Here is a 14,429-nt window from a genome sequence, read left to right as displayed (position 1 = left end):
AGTGAAGGGGACTATCAGAGAATGCAGCAGATTATAGATAGATCGGAGAGTTGGGCGGGGAAATGGCAGATGGAGTTCAATTCAGGCAAATGCGAGGTGATGCATTTTGGAAGATCCAATTCAAGAGCAAAGTATACGATAAATGGAAAAGCCCTGGAGAAAACTGATGTACAGAGAGATCTGGGTGTTCAGGTCCATTGTTCCCTGAAGGTGGCAATGCAGGTCAGTAGAGTGGTCAAGAAGGCATACAGCATGTTTTCCTTCATCAGACGGGGTATCGAGTACAAGAGTTGGTAGGTCATGTTAGTTATATAAGACTTTGGTTTGACCACATTTGGAGTACTGCGTACACTTCTGGTCGCCACATTACTCAAAGGATGTGGATGCTTTGGAGAGGGTGCAAAGGAAGTTTCCTGGTATGGAGCGTGCTAGCTATGAAGAGAGTTTGAGGAGAAAGTGAGGACTGCAGATGCTGGAGATCAGAGCTGAAAATGTGTTGCTGGAAAAGCGCAGCAGGTCAGGCAGCATCCAGGGAACAGGAATGAAGAAGGGCTTATGCCCGAAACGTCGATTCTCCTGTTCCCTGGATGCTGCCTGACCTGCTGCGCTTTTCCAGCAACACATTTTCAGCTATTAAGAGAGTTTGAGTAAATCAGAATTATTTTCATTAGAAAAGAGGTTGAGGAGGGACATGATTGAGGTCTACAAAATCATGACAGGTATAGACAGGGTGGATAGCAAGAAGCTTTTTCCCCAGAGTCATGATTTGGAGGTGCCAGTGTTGGACTGTCGTGAACAAATTAAAAATCACACAACAGCAAGTTATAGTCCAACAGATTTATTTGGAGGCACAAACTTGTGCCTCCGAATAAACCTATTGGACTATAACCTGATGTTGTGTGATTTTTAACATTTCCCAGAGTGGGGGACTCAATTATTAGGGGTCATGAGTTCAAGGTGAGAGGGGAAAAGTTTAAGAGAGATACGCGTGGCAAGTTCTTTATACAGAGGGAGGTGGGTGCCAGCAGTGGTGGTAGAGGTGAACGCGATCGCGTCATTTAAGATGTATCTGATCAGATACATGAATGGGAAGGGAGCTGAGGGATACAGACCCTTATAAAATAGGCAACAGGTTTAGACAGGATTTGGATTGGCGCAGGCTTGGAGGGCCAAAGGGCCCGTTCCTGTGCTGTAATTTTCTTTGTTCTTTGTTCTAACACTGGATAATACATGTGTAAATGCCCTTGAGAGTGGGGAAAGGCATGAAAGAGTGATGCATCCCATCTTTGCCAAATGCTGTCCAAGCCATAGCAGACTTACAACCACAAAAGAGGCCATTCGATCCATTTGGCAGTGCAGGCCTTTGATAAAGCAATCCAATATGAATGTCCTGCTTTCTCCTCAGTGTCCTATTTAAAAATATATATCCATCCTGGAAGCTTCGAAATATTTTCAAAATGGGAAAAGGCTTCAAACATTTGAAGCACGAGAGGACTCGGCAGTTCTAGTTCAGGATTCTATTAAAGTTAACATGCTGGCTCATCTGGGCACTTAGGGAGGCAATTACAATGTTAGCATTCATTTAAGGAAGACTAGAATATAAGAGCAGAGAGGTACTGCTGAGGCTGCATAACCATTTTACCAGACTGCATTTGGAATACGATGAGCAGTTTTGAGCCCTGTATCTGAGGAAGGATGTGCTGGTTTTGGAAGGGGGTGCAGAGGAGGTTCACAAGAATGACACTGAGAATGAAGAACTTGTCACATCAGGAGCTGTTGAGGATTCTGGACCCTAACTCCGTTTAGAAAGATGAGGGAGGATCTGCTTGAAACTTGCAGAATGTTGAGAGGCCTGGATAGAGTAAACACCGAGAAGATGTTTCCACCAGTAGGATAGACTAGGACCCAAGGGCACAGCCTCAGAATGAAGATACGACCCTTTCAAACAGAGACAAGAAGGAATTTTTTTCAGTCAGAAGGTGGTGAATCAGTGGAATTCTTTGCCTCAGAAAGCTGTGTAGGACAAGTCATTGAGTGTTTTTAAGACAAGAGGTAGATAGGTTCTTGATTCAAGGGGATCAAGGGTTACAGGGAGGAGGCAGTAGAATAGGATTGAGAAACATATCAGTCATGATCAAACGGCAGAGCAGACTCAAAAGGGCGGAATAGTCTAATTCTGCTACTATAGCTTGTCTTATGAAAAGATGAGGGAAAAATTACCTTTGAGAAATACTGAAGTGTCTATGAATGGAGGTGAAACAATATTCCAGAGAAAGTCAGAACGTTGGGAGAGGCATGGAGACCAAGAGAGAGAAATGTCCAAAGCAGCAGAGGTGGACGACAAATGAAATCCTAATGTTGTCCAACAATGTGAGCACATTTTGATTGTACCTACTTTCTCAATCTGGGTTCAAGGACAAAACAACATTTACTGCCTATCCAAGCTCCCATTTTGAACCATAGTTCATTTATTAAGCCACCTCTAAGGGCAGTTAAGACTCAAACAGGTTAGGGAGAACAGGAGTTTGTTAAGGATGATCATTTCCTACGCTACAGGATGTCAGTGAAGCTGTTGAGTTCTTCGGATGGTTCTGTGGACATTATCACCAGTTCCTTACTTTTAAATTTCTGCAAAATTTGTGGTAATGAATGCAACCCAAGAAGCATTCAGTGTTTATGGGGTTCAACTCAAATACAACGAGGAAACACTGGAAGTGCTCAGCTGGTTTGGTAGCATCTACAGAAACAGAAGCAGAGTTAATATTTCAGGTCAGTGATCTTTTATCAGAACTGTGAAAAGTTAAGAGATGTAACAGGTTTAAGCAAGGAGTAACTCAATAGTGGGCGTCAGTTGGTAGCTGATGAAAAAGTAATTACCTTTTCCTAAAATCGTGGTGGTTTGGCAACGCTGGATGTTAGCATGTTGTTTGAAGCTATTCAGGATTCAGATGTGTAGCCTGCTACACGAGCCAAGTTCAGCAACACTGCCACTCCGGTATCAAGCATTCATTCATTCCAAAGCCTTTGAAATGAACACATTTGGGCTCGGAGAAGTTAGATTTTTTGAAAACAGGACATTTTCAGCCAACAGACACTCTCCAAGCGCCAAATCATACACCACATGTGTGTCTTCAAAGTGAGCGAACTCAGCTTTGCTGTGCCCTTGCTTGTCTCTGCTTTCCTTGTTTGCTCACAAGCCCCAAGCTGCCTGATCTCCACCCCTGAACTGCCAACTTGGCAGCTCTGTCCCAATTCACCCAGAGCTGAATCAAACCATGCACTGTCTGTATTGGAGAAAGAAACTCTCCAAATGACAAGGCACCTTTAGTGTTCATGACAAAATGCACAATATTGAACATAAGTACCACATAGGCTGGTGGAACTGAGTGACATGTTTCTGCGCAGTTGTGTTTTATCTAAGTCTACGTCGAAAAATTATTCAATAATTTAGTGCCCTCTGCCTAATGAGAATCTGCTACCTCACATGAACTGAATGCAGTGAGTCTCAAGCTGGGATATCACCAGGGGCTCAACAACATAAATGTACAATGGCAGGAGGTGGGTTCAGAATGATAGGAGAGATGAGAATGGTGTGGCCACCATATGCAGAGCATAGTGGGCTGGTCACCCCATAGATCACGGAATCCCATTTAGCCCTTTTGAGTCTGCACCAACCTTCAGAAGCATCCTACCTAGGTCACCCTCCCACTCCCACCCTCTCCCTGTATATCCCATGGCTAATCCACCTAGCCTGCATATCTTTGGACTGCAGGAGGAAACCGGAAACATCCAGGTGGAAACCCAAGCAGACACGGGGAGAACGTGCAAACTCCACACAGACAGCCACCCAAGGCTGTGAGGTAGCAGTGCTAGCCACTGAGCCGAGAAAGGGGTGCAGCATATGGAGAAACATTGGGTAGGGAGGGATGCTTAGCAACCAAGGCTGATGGGGTGCGAGGTGAGTTCAAGACAGGGAAGTTTATCAAAAAATTATTTAAAACTTAGGGGATCCAAAATACAAGTTTGCCCAGAGAGCCACTCTACTTTAGAGGGGAAGGCTGGAGATGAGGGTCACCTGATCACTAAGCCATTGTAAAGGCACACTTCAACTAAAAATGTTTGCACATCAGTACACAAGGACCTCTTCCTGCATAACCCTTCTACTGAGAAGCCAAGAATGAACATACATGAGCTGTGCTGTACAAGTGTGTTTTAATCTTTGGCCAAGTTACCTCTGTGAAAAGGGCTTTTATTTCAGTTCTTTGCAACATATATATATATAAATATAATGCAATACACATTTTTAAAAATGCTTACGTAAAATTTACAAAGTACTGCACCAGGTGGAATTGTAAAGATCATGATATAACATGCCAGTTTAAGGAGAGTGAAGGAGAAAGGAGCAGTCATTGATCTGATCCTGCAACAGTGCACTGCAAACACGTGCTCATTCGTTCATTGTCTTACTTTAATTAGCAGAAATTCCTGTTCACTTTAATTGCCCGGGAGCTAGGGAGGGGAACAAAAATGAATTCCTGAATCAGACCATTTGGTGAATTATGGTTGAATGCATTCTGCCCAGGAACTAGACAAAAGGCAACAGGTCCAGGACTTTCCTGTGGCTTGCCACTTCAACACACAATCCTGCTCCCATGCCCACATGTCTGTCCTTGGCCTGCTGCAATGTTCCAGTGAAGATCAACGCAAACTGGAGGAACAGCATCTCCTCTTCCGACGAGGCACGTTACAGCCTGCCGGTCTCAACATTGAATTCAACAACTTCAGATGATTACCCCATCTCGACCCCTCTGTTTTCATTCTGCTCCGTAATTTTATTTCATTTATTTTATTTATTTCTTAATTTTTTTTCCATTGCTCTATACCTCATTTCTTGATTGTCTCTCTTTCTCTCGTTCCCCACACTCTCATCACCTTTTTCCTCTCCTCTTCCCCCTTTGCTACCCTTCTCCCCTGTTTTCCATTTTGCCTCTGCTTCACCCATCCCCCACATATTTTGTCACATTGCACTGGTTTTAGCCTTAGTCATTCACAGCTCCTAATCTCCCTATAATCTCTCCATGCACTGTCATTATCATCTCTTTATTGCTACCTTTGCTTTTGGAGTCATGACTTACCTTCTCTCAGCCTCATAAATACCTCCTTTTTTTTAGCTTTGACAAAGGGTCCTTGATTAGATTAGATTCTTGATTAGATTAGATTAGATTAGATTCCCTACAGCGTGGAAACAGGCCCTTCGGCCCAACAAGTCCACACCGACCCGCCGAAGTGCAACCCACCCAGACCCATTTCCCCTCAGACTAATATACCTAATACAATGGGCAATTTAGCATGGCCAATTCACCTGACCTGCACATTTTTTTGGAATGTGGGAGGAAACCGGAGCACCCGGAGGAAACCCACGCAGACACGGAGAGAATGTGCAAACTCCACACAGTCAGTCGCCTGAGGCGGGAATTGAACCCAGGTCTCTGGCGCTGTGAGGCAGCAGTGCTAACCACAGTGCCACCGTGCCGCTCACTGTGGGTCAATTAGACTCAAAACGTCAGCTCTTTTCTCTCCTTACAGATGTTGCCAGACCTGCTGAGATTTTCCAGCATTTCTCTCTCAAAAGGCAATACAGTCCTTCTCCCCCGCACACCCAGTGATGTTGAGAAATCGCATGCTGGCTGTAACAATATTTCAAGGCGGCGGCTCACTGACAAAGCTCTTCTCCAGTCAACAATCACGTGAGTAGTTCTCAGGTGATTGAGCAAGTTACAGAGAGGTTATTCAGTCCACCACCACTTTAGGTGCTGTCTCTGCAGTGAAGGCCACTTTAAGCCTGAAGTAAAGCAATTTACCCCCCTGCCTTCAGCAGTTGCTGCAATTAATCAGAGACCTTTCAGAAGTGAGCCAGCCACCTTCTGCTTCTTGCAAACCACTGGATGTATCGAGAAGGATGACTGAGAAGTAATGTTCTAACCATAGAATCGCAGAGCTGTAGAACATCTTAAACAAACCCTTCAGCCCAACTCGTTCATGCCAATCAGATAACCTAAATTAACCGAGTGCCATTTGTCAGCATTTAGCCAGTTTCCTTCTAAAGCCTTCTCATTCATATACCCATCCATCTCAGCAGCCCTTGTGAACAGGAACCAGTGAACTGCTTTCCCATTTTTTTCCTGTTTGTTTTCCTGTGTGTCTGAGTGCGTGTGCGTGCATAGGTGAGTTTATAATAGGATTACAGTTTTAATTTGTAGTTATATGTTGATGGTTTGGAACCTTTAACTGTAGCAAGAGGGTTTTTTGGTAATAAATAGTAATTTTTGTCAAGAACAGAAACCAGGCCAATGCTCTGTCAACACTTGTTTAAGAAGTCAGACAAATTAGGGAATCTTTGCATACTTGAAAAATCCTTTAATTTTTGTGACAACGCCAGGCTTCATTTCTGGTGTGGTACCCTGTCAGGTAGAACAATAGGTTCTGGGTTAGATTTTGGCTACTTCGGTAGCCCGAGGGCTTACCTTGCTAGATTCACCTCAGTATAAAAATGCCCGTATGACATTCCCTGAGGGGATGGGTGTAAGATAGTTGGGCCCATCGACCCCAGGGGAACAGTGGGGTCCGACAAGGTAGAAGGCCTGTCCAAGTTATCTGGGACCTTGTCCACATTGTTTTAGGTACTGCAGTCCTCAAACCGCACCCAGCATCCTTATGACCCTGCATACCCTCTACACCCCCTCACTGGCCACATGCCAAGTGTCCACCAACCAATGGGCAAACTTTGGGAACCATCTGGAGAAGAAGAAAATTAAACTTCTGACCATGCAATACAACACTCACCCCTATACATCGGTTTGTGAAAAAGACTCTCATTCATTAATTCCACTCAAAGTGTTTTAAATGTCAAGCACTTAATCTGTTAATACAATAACCCATGTACTTCTAGGCAAAGAACCTCTACTTTGCGTTGGGGTATTTTTTTTTTAAAAAAAGAACTAGGTTTCTCTGGGATCTGGCTTCTGGTAATATCACAGGGATAGAAATGAACAATCATTCCAATGGCTTCCATGCTCAGAGACTGGCACACAAAGGGTCACGAGATAACCCTTGGCAGCAGGTACCCGGACAAACTATACCCAACAACTTTCACTTTTTAATATGTACAAGAAGCATTTAAAAGAAAAGGTAGACTTCTTTACACTGAATTGGCAAGACACTACATACAGTCTGGAATTAGCTGCTTCAGTGCTGGCAAGTTGAAGGCCAGAGAAATGACCTGTAAAGAGCTCTTTGCAGCTGCTGTAAACAAAATCGATAGCGGTATGGAAATAACCTTTCAGGAACGGTCACTCTCAGGGTGGACCACAGCAGTAGGTTCTGTATGCCACTGCAATCACCTCATCTTTCGAATTAAAATGCAGGCTCCCTCAGCGGCTCGGAAAGATTATTCGGTCAAGTAAGCTGTGCAGAGCACACAGGGTTCCTGCTGGGATGAATGTTCTTAGCTGTGCCAATGCAGGCTCCACCACCCTAAGTTAAGGAAGGGAGAATTTAGCCAAGGTTCCTGTGGCTGACTCTAATGGCTGAGCTACAACTACATGGACATGTGTGAAACTGCTGGGATCTGACCTGTTTAAGACATGTCCCCAAACATCTATGAGAGGCATAAACAGGATAGACTGTGAGAATCTCTTCCCCATGGCAGATGCGTTGAAAACCAAAGGGTATAATTCTAAAGTGAGAAGAAAGTGGTTTAGAAGAGATCTGAGAAAATAAGCTTTTCATCCAGACAGTGACAGAAACATAGAGCATACTGTCTGAGAGGATAGTGAGGCAGGTACTCTCATAACATTTCAGCAGCATCTGGACGACCACTCAGAATACCAGGCCAATTTAGGCTATGGACCCAATGCATGTAAATGGGATTAGTGTAGTTTGGTGTCTGTTGGTCAGCCAAAGGGCCAGTTTCTATGCTGAATGATTCTTTGACTCTGACTCTATCCAAACCACAGTGACTTTAACATGTGTTTGTGTTAGGAGATGCCACCTTTGGGATGAGATGCTAAACTGGGGTCCCTTCCAGGTGGGTATTCCTCAAGCCCTCAGTCAGCAGCAGCAGCAGAAATGAGGGGTGAGAGGAGAAAGGTTTAAAAAAGACACGAGGGGCAAATTTTGTACACATAGGGTGAACTTCCAGAGGAAGTGGTGGATGCGGGTACAGTTACAACATTTAAAAGGCATTTAGATACGTAGATGAATAAGGAAGGTTTGGATGGATGTGGACCAGGAGTAGGCAGATGGGACTAATTTAGTTTGGGATTATGGTTGACATGGACTGGTTGACCAAAGAGTCCGTTTCTGTGCTGTATGACTCTATGACTGAATGAGTGTTCCATACACCTTTTTTGAGGAGATACCTGAAGCTCTGGACACCTTTATTTTGGTTCTGTTTCTATTAATTCGGATTTTTTACGATCTGGTTTTGTGAATGGTAACTTTGTACACTTTCCACTGTACTCTTGTATTCCCTTACTTGAGTACACGTGACAGTAAAATCTAATTCTAACATGTTTGTCTGAGAAATAACAGGGGAGTTCTCCTTGCTCTCCTGGGAGTAATCATCCCTCAGTCAACAGCATTATCTGGTATTGTTGCTTTTGGATAGTTGCCATGTATAGATAAGCCACTTTATTTCCTACAGTGCATTTACTTCAAGGTGTGGATCATGAAAGGCACTATTTAAACACAGGTCATATTTGTTGTAGTTGTAGACTACAACATAAGAGTTGTAGAGCACAGAAACAGGTTCTTCAGTCCAACTTGTCCATGTCGACCAGATATGCTAAATTAATCTAGTCTCATTTGCCAGCATTTGGCTCATGTAAAGTGTGGCATGGTGGCTCACAGCACCAGGGACCTGAGTTCGATTCCAGCCTTGGGCAACTGCCTGTGGAGTTTGCACATTCTCGCGGTGTCTGCATGGGGTTCCTCCGCGTGCTCTGGTTCCTTCCACGATCCAAAGGTCAGGTGAATTGGCCATGCTAAATTGCCCATAGTGTTCCCCTAGATGTGTTGGTTAGGTGCATTAGTCTGGGATAAATGTAGAGGTATAGGGTAGGGGAATTGCTTTGGGTGGGATACTTTGAGGGTCGGTGTGGACTTGTTGGGCTGAAGGGCCGGTTTCCACAATGTAGGGATTCTATGACTATCCCTCTAATCCCTTCCTATTCATGTACCCATCCAGATGCCTTATACATGCTGTAATTGTACCAGCCTCCACCACTTCCTCTGGCAGTTCATTTCATACACGCACCATCCTCTGTGTGAAAAAGTTCCATCTCAGGTCCCTCTTAAAACTTTTCTCTCTCACCTTAAACCTATGCCCTCAAGCTTTGGACTCTCCCACCCCATGGAAAAGATCTTAGCTATCTACCCTATCCATGCCCTTCATGATTTTATAAACCTCAATAAAGGGTCACCCCTCAGCCTCCAATGCTCCAAAAAGAAAATAGCCCCAACCTATTCAACCTCCCCCTCTAGCTCAAACCCTCCAACCTGGGCAACATCCTTGTAGAGGCAGCACAGTGGCTCAGTGGTTAGCACTGATGCCTCACAGCACCATGGTCCCAGTTTCGATTCCAGCCTTGGGCAACTGTCTGTGTGGAGTTTGCACATTCTTCCTGTGTCTGCGTGGGTTTCCACCGGGTGCTCCGGTTTCCTCCCACAGTCCAAAGATGTGCAGGTTAGGTGGATTCACCATGCTAAATTGCCTGTAGTGTTAGGTGCATTAATCAGAGGGAAATGGGTCTTGGCAGGTTACTCTTCAGAGGGTCGGTGTGGACAGGTTGGGCCGAAGGGCCTGTTTTCACACTGTAGGGAATCTAATGTAAGTTATCTAATCTAAATCTTTTCTGCATCCTTCGAAGTTTCACAAAATACTTTCGATAGCAGGGAGACCAGAATTGCATGCCGTATCCCAGAAGTGGCCTAACTAATGTCCTGTACAGCCACCACATGACCTCTCAACTCTTGCACTCAATGCACTGACCAATAAAGGCAATGTATTTAAGAAATTTTCTTACTCTCCTGACTGATGCCTAATTTCCTTAAGGTACCCATCACAAATAAGACAACATTAGATAGATGTATCAATCCACCAGTTAACTGAGAAACCAGCCAGCAGAGGTGTAATTCAATCATTAACTTCCAATGATATGAATGAAATTGCTGACAGTTTAAGCCAACAGTATTGAAAAGTGTGTCGCGCTTCACTGCCAGTCAATTATTTTCTCAAGCTACTAAGAAGCGACAGAGAGAGAGAGAGAGAGAGGAGAAAAGCAAAGCTCCTCTTTGAGTCTTTAATTGAAGACAGGAGTGTTTGAACACGATCACTTTTGATGGAACAAATTTAGGGTTACACTTCATTTTGCACAAGTTATTTACTGCATGAACTCAGGACAGGAATTCAGAAGTAAAGAAACTATACTCAAAGAAATTTTTGGAACTGCACCTTTGATGTGGATCAACACTGCAAAAGGTTAACTTCATGGGAGCTTTAACAGATGCTTTGAGAACTTTAACTAAATAATGGTAATTGAATCACTGTCTGCTCCCCTTAATCCAGTGCAATTTAACACAAATTACATGATTATTTGAATTTTTTAAATTCTACACTAAATTACCCTTTTGCTGCATGTTGTAGGTTGCTTCATTTGATCTGTGGTTAATTCAACCTTTGTGAAACTTTAAAACAAAACATCCAAATAAAATCTTGTCAATTGAAGAGTGCCTGAATTATCAACTGGAAAGACATTTGTTTATATCGCAAAAACAGAAAATGCTGGAGAAGCTCAGCAGTATCCACAGAGAAACAAAATGGAGCTAATGTTTTGAGTCCAATACAACTTTTAATTCTCTCTCTCTCCACAAATGCTGCTAGGCTTGCTGAGTTTCTCTAGCATTTTCAGTTTTTATTTAAGATTTTCTATATCAGATTTCCAATATCAGCATTATTTTGCTTTTATTTGAGTCTTCAGTTATGTAGTAGCATTCAACATAAGGCATCTCAAAATGGTTATTAAATCAGGGGCAGACAGTAATAAATAAATTGATATATTTCATTAATAACCAGTTCAGAGGAAGGGTCATCCAACCCAGAACGTTAACTCTGATTTCTCTCCACAGATGCAGCCAGACCTGCTGAACTTTTCCGGCAATTTCTGTTTTGGTTTCATTTATTTTCGTGGAAGATAGAAATGATGTGCTTTATAAAAATAAAACTCTTATTCTCACTTGGCAGACTAAGTTTTTTACCTTTCTTTCTCCATCACTTCAGATCAAGAGAAGTTTTACTTTAATTCCTGACTTCCTCCATGAGATATTAGGCATTGATGACCCATTTATTATTTTTTAAAATCGCATTTCAGAAGCTGCGTGAGGCAGTCAAATTACTGAAACTCTTTCCCATTTGTTACATGCCCCAGGGGTGGTGTATTCTTTTTAGAACAAAGCATGAACCAGAGGTTAAGATTCCGTAATTACTTTGATCCAATATTTAGTTTCAGTTGTGTACATCCTGCATTTTAATTCAGACCTCATTCTTTTTGGAACATTAGAACAGTGGGACTAACAAGTCAATGAACTCTACAGTATAGAAGATGGCTGTTCAGCCCATCATGCCTGCGCCTGTTGTCTGACAAGATTCATTAGTCTCACCCTCCTATGTTGTACCTTAACTCTCCAAATGTTCTTTTGCAGCTCCCCTCCTCTACAATGCTTAGTGTAATTAACCACATCATATAGGTCACATTACACCATCACACTAAATGCATCAACAGTTCTCAGGACAGAACTCGAAGGGAGCCCATTTCATAGAAGTACAATCATATTCCTGAAACCTGCACTTTAAAAAGGAGACTGGAGTGCTTTGGATTTGAAGGCTTCTAGATTTTTCTGGAATGAAGTTACATCAGAGTCAAGAACTCTTAAATATTCGACAAGGCAGAAATCCAGCAGAAATGTTTACAAATCACAGGTGCAACCACTGGAAGTGGACCGAGTTAAAGCCCAAGGAGTTATTATTGCAGTAAAGTGTGTGCTGTCCCAACAGTGATCCCTTCAACAATGCATAATGCCACTTTCGTAAATTTTTAATTTTTTCATGGGATAGGAGTACCACTCATCAGTTCAGCATTTAATTGTCCATCCTTAGTTGCCCTTGAACTAACAGACTTGCTTGGCATTTCAGAGGAGAGTTAAAAGTCAAGCACATTCCTCTATGTCTGTAGTCACATGTAAGCCAGATCCAATAAGAACATCAATTTCTTTCCCTTTGGAACCTTAGTGAACCCAGGTAGATTTTACAACCATTGATGGCAATCACCTTTACTGAGACAATGAAACTAGCTTCCAAGTCCAGATTTATTGATTGATTTTAAAGTCCACCAGCGTTTGAGTGGCTGAACATATGCACCAGGAGCATTAGCTGGATTATTAGTCCACTGACTTTGCCACTATACTCCCCAATACAGGGGTAAAAAACAGATGCAAGAAGAATTGAGCAGGTAAGGAGGAAGTACTAGATTGGCAAGGGAGACAGACAAGATAGCTTTATTGAAATTGTGACATTTAACTTTGAAGGAGATGCAAAACATTCTGATCCACTTGAACACTCTCAAAAGACATGAGAGAATGCAATTTACATCCAAGTCTCAGAAAGTTCTGTTCCAGTGGCACCTCTTGCCCTGTTAAAACCACAATCCTATTCCAGCAAACAGCAGCAACACAATCCTCTTCTTGTGTCCTCTGCACTCCACCTGGCTGCAGCAAAGCCAGCAATGCATGCTTGAAGACACACAGACAATAAGAGGAGAAAGTGCATTTCCACTCTAAGTTATGATAGACTTGCACCACAGTCCCTGGTGAGGGCTCTCCAGCTCGTACGCCAAGAACCTTTCACTGAAGCAAGACTCCACAGAACACAAAGGTCGCCTCCGCTCCCCCTTCTGTCATTCTCTCAGAACTTCTGCAAAAACTTCTTCAACAACAACTAAAGAAAATCAGCTCCTCAAATGGCAGTCAGAACACGCCATTGGGTGCTGCTTAAGCTCTCTCATGATGTACATCTTTGCCACAGAAAGTAACAACATAACAGAAGCTCTTGCTGCTGTACAGAATCTGTTTACTGTAAAGGCTATACTGACTTTTTATCAGCCTGCAGCTCCATCTGCGTACTCCACTCAAAGGCATTGCTCGCTTACTCTTCCTCCAGTCTTGTGGCACACCGAAGCCCACCACCGTCGCCCCTGCCCTTCCCCCTTCAACCCTACATGCAACCCTCTTTTCTCAAACACTAATCAAGCTCCAGCATGCCAGAATTCTACCTCGTATCGCGCTTGGCTGCACATGAAGACCCCATGAGATTCCTTGGGGGGGGGGGTGAGAAGCTATTTATAAGAAATAGCATGCCATCAATTCTGGCACTGTGTCAATGTCACTAAATTAGAAGATTGCACCAATATACAAAGTGTATGCATTTATATTTATTTATTAAGCCACAGTGTAAGGAGTTAATTGTCACAGCTCACTGCCGACATTGGCAAGCACTTTGTAATGCTTTTCTTTTTGAAACAGATGCAAATCACTGCTATCCTTGGTTTCACATATTCCATCCCAGGGCACAGTCAATACCCAAGTCTGGCCATTATCTCAACGTTAAATGTAGGAGCATGTTGCGCTTCCAATATTAAAACAGAGTCCACATTTCAAAATGTAGTCACTGACTGTGAAGCACTTGAGGCCATGAAAGGAGCAACAGAAATGCAAACCTAACATTCCATTCTTTTTCTCTGTCTCTCTTTCGCAGTCTGCATTAACAGCAGCTTGCAAAGTGACACTAAAATACACAAGTTAACATGTGACAGCACAGCAGCAGAATAAATCTGTAACAGAAATTATAACGCAGAAACCCTCCCTACTAGCCCTGACCATGTGTCAGGTGAGTAACGAAGCTATAAAGTTAAAGATGATTCCCCGCTCAGTTGCCAATCTGGCCGTTTGGCATCAGGTGCTATAACTGTCCTCAAATGCTTCTGGGTTGACACAGGAAAGCTGGTGGAAGCAGATTCAAAAGTAACCCTCAAAAGTGAATTTGATAACTACTGAGAAAGGAAATGTTTACAGGATGACAGGAAAAAAGAGAGGAAAGCTCTCTCTCAAAGCTGGTACAGGAATGGTGGGCTGAATGGCCTTCCTCTCAGCTGAAACCTACAACACCACAGACTGCACACTAGAATCACATCTCCAAACAAAGGGATCTTGGAGTGCAGGTTCATAGCTCCTTGAGAGTGGAGTGGCAGATAGATAGGATAGTGAAGGAGGTGTTTGGTATGCTTTCCTTTATTGGTCAGAGTGTTGAGTACAGGAGT

General features: G+C 43.2%; 1 protein-coding gene and 1 long non-coding RNA gene across 6 annotated transcripts in view; both read right to left on the bottom strand.

Moving 5' to 3' along the window:
- LOC148148911 (uncharacterized) overlaps window positions 1-13,249 on the bottom strand; it is a 50,407-nt gene extending 37,158 nt beyond the window's left edge. The window contains exon 1 of the long non-coding RNA XR_015758352.1: window positions 13,206-13,249. This is a non-coding gene — a long non-coding RNA (uncharacterized LOC148148911). The remainder of the gene's footprint in view (window positions 1-13,205) is intronic.
- LOC122553163 (NHS-like protein 1) overlaps window positions 1-14,429 on the bottom strand; it is a 274,883-nt gene that overhangs the window by 170,235 nt on the left and 90,219 nt on the right. The window lies entirely within an intron of this gene.

Source organism: Chiloscyllium plagiosum, unplaced genomic scaffold (genome assembly GCF_037043375.1).
Source record: "Chiloscyllium plagiosum isolate Xiang-an unplaced genomic scaffold, Cpla_swu_hap1 HiC_scaffold_10, whole genome shotgun sequence".
Classification (NCBI taxonomy): Eukaryota; Metazoa; Chordata; class Chondrichthyes; order Orectolobiformes; family Hemiscylliidae; genus Chiloscyllium; species Chiloscyllium plagiosum.
The sequence above is the reverse complement of the archived record's forward strand: the minus strand, read 5'-3'. Positions and strand labels throughout refer to the sequence as shown.